This window comes from Palaemon carinicauda, chromosome 17 (genome assembly GCF_036898095.1).
Source record: "Palaemon carinicauda isolate YSFRI2023 chromosome 17, ASM3689809v2, whole genome shotgun sequence".
Classification (NCBI taxonomy): domain Eukaryota; kingdom Metazoa; phylum Arthropoda; class Malacostraca; order Decapoda; family Palaemonidae; genus Palaemon; species Palaemon carinicauda.
In genome coordinates this window covers 116,943,197-116,945,696 of record NC_090741.1, presented here as the reverse complement: position 1 = coordinate 116,945,696, position 2,500 = coordinate 116,943,197, and the positions used below count along the sequence as shown (strand labels likewise).

Genomic DNA, 2,500 nt, shown 5'->3' with positions numbered 1-2,500 from the left:
AAAGAATGGATAGCTGAAAGGAAAACTTTTTACAAGAAATCGTTCTTCCTCCCCTTATCCTCGGTTTTGCCGTGTAGGGGCAGCTTATGTTCCTCTTCAACCAATTGTCAGGACTACTGGTCCTGGAACGTAGTGCAGTGAGTGCACTTCGGCACTAAAAGGATGGATACATCCAAGAGGCTCGTAGGAAGACGAGCCTCTCTTCGCCAACTTAATTCCCGATGCCTCGTCGAATAGAGATTCTTATACAGCCATCTTCCCCTACCCAGAGTAGGGGGACGAGGTAAGTCAGTTGCGGGGAAGTGCCCATTGCTCTTCCCCAAGAATTTGAGTGGGTGCTGTATAGCACCAAGAGGAAGTGGGCGACGGAGGGTTCGCCTAAGAAGACTAGCGCCGGGCGTCCCGCCGGGCTGAGCTTCCCTACCACCCTCTCCTACCCAGAGTAGGAGACGAGGTTGGTTTATTGTGTAGAAGATAACTCTTAAGAAGTAGTTCGAGGTAAGTACTACTTTCGGGAGTGTGGTGGGGAGACGGAGTCCTGGTGCAAGCAGGCCACGTCTCCTCTGATGACCCCATGTAGGGGAAAATGTCTCTAATTCTTCTCCAGTCTCTTAGCGTATTTTTCAGTCTCTTCTGCAGCCGAGGGCCTCGCCGAGAAGGAGCCCCCCAGGTCTGTCTTGCAGCGTCCCCCCGGACCGACAACCCAGGGGTTTTTCTCACCACGAAGGCTATCCTCCAGATGCAGATATAACCCTCGCAGGGGAGAAATGCGAGAAGGCCTCTTCAGGCAGGCGTAAGACCGCGAAGCCTCCGGTTCACCCCGCCAACGGGTGTAACCGAACTTCTTTACGGGCAGCCTGGCCGAATCAGCGCAGCTGGTTCGGCCCTCGGACTTAAAAGGAACGGTTCCCTCCGTTGGGGCAGCCCACGAGGATCCGCGTCCGCGTCCCCCGGAGAGAATACACGAACAGTAGTCCTCGACGGTACGGCGTTGCCGGTTCTGAACCCCGAACCTGGTGCGGAGCTCCCCGCCGGGGAAACCGGGTACCACCGCAAGGGAGTGCCTGGGATTCCAGAACCGAAGCGACCGGGGAGTGCCCGGTGACCCGGCGACTCGAGATCAAGCGGTAGGAAGGACTCTACAGGTAAGCGTAAGTCCCCGAAGCCTCCGGTTAACCCCGCCCAGCGGGGGAAAACGCGCTGCTGGTCGGGCGGCCTGGCCGAACCAGCCCGGCTGGTGAGGCCTTGGGGTCAGAAGGAACGGTTCCCGCTGTCGGGCCAGCCCACGGGAACCGCATCCTCGGCACCCAGAGCCTTGGGCTGACGGGAGTCCCCGCTGAACCAGCGTTGCTTTGCGGTAACCCAGGCCCCTGGTGCGGACGTCCCCGCAGGTGAAATCCAGGTCCTCGGATGACGGAGTACTCCGTCTATAGGAGAGAGAAGGGAAGAGTGGGAGGCTCCCTATCCACACCCAACCTTCGGTTGGAGGATGACTCAGGCGGTCATTGGCAAGCATGGAGGGCTCAAGGAGCGGAACCTTGGACAGTGTCCTTACTAAAGAAGGGCTACGAACTTCCATTCCTAACGGAACCACCCACGCCTTTTCCGGCCAACCGGATAGATGGCTAGATCCTAAAGACCCGTTAAAGAGGACCGCCCTTCAAGAGGAGGTGTTGTCCATGCTAGAGAAGGGTACCATGGAAGAAGTTCTTCTCCCAGGACCAGGTGTCTACAGTCGCCTATTCTTGGCAGAAAAAGCGACCGGGGGGGGGGGGGGGGGAGAGACAACTCCACACAATGTCCTGGAGTTGGAAGTAGTCCAGAAGGCGTGCCTACACTTCGCAAGTCTACTAAAGGGGAACTCCCGTGGCGTGGATGAGCGACAACACCACGGTAATGGCATACATAACAAGCAGGGTACTTGTAATCGAAGGAGTTGGGCGACCTCACCATAGAGAATCTAGACTGAGTGATAGGGAATCAAGGGGTGATGTTAGCAAGGTTCTTTCCGGAAAGTAAATCGCCCTGGCCGACGGCCTCAGCAGAATGGGCCACATAGTAGGGGAAAAATGGTCCCTTCTCCCAGGAATAGCCAAGCTCATCATTCAACGATGGGGCGCCCCGGTGGTTGACCGCCTTGCAACAACCTCAACGCCCAACTCCCAGTCTATTGCCCCCTGTACCAGCCCCCGAAAGCTTCCTTAGAAGACTCTTTTCAGAACAAGTGGAACAATCTGGATGTGTACGTTTTCCTCCTTTTCACGCTGATAAGACATGGGCTCAGCAGAATAAAGGTGGCTCGAAGCCTACAGATGACTTTGGTAGCGCCCTGGTGGCTAGACAGAGAGAGTAGTTCGCGGACCTAAAGACCCTATCGAGTCAACCGCCGTGGCCTCTGTCCGTCAGGTCAGATCTACTGAGTCAACCGCACTTCCTCAGGTTCCACGACAACCCTCTCTCTCTTCGCCTTCACGCCTGGAGACTATCGAGCGACTCTCTG

General features: G+C 56.5%; 1 protein-coding gene across 1 annotated transcript in view; it reads left to right on the top strand.

Annotated features, from left to right (window-relative positions):
- Window positions 1–2,500, top strand: part of LOC137656900 (uncharacterized) — a 297,621-nt gene that overhangs the window by 144,497 nt on the left and 150,624 nt on the right.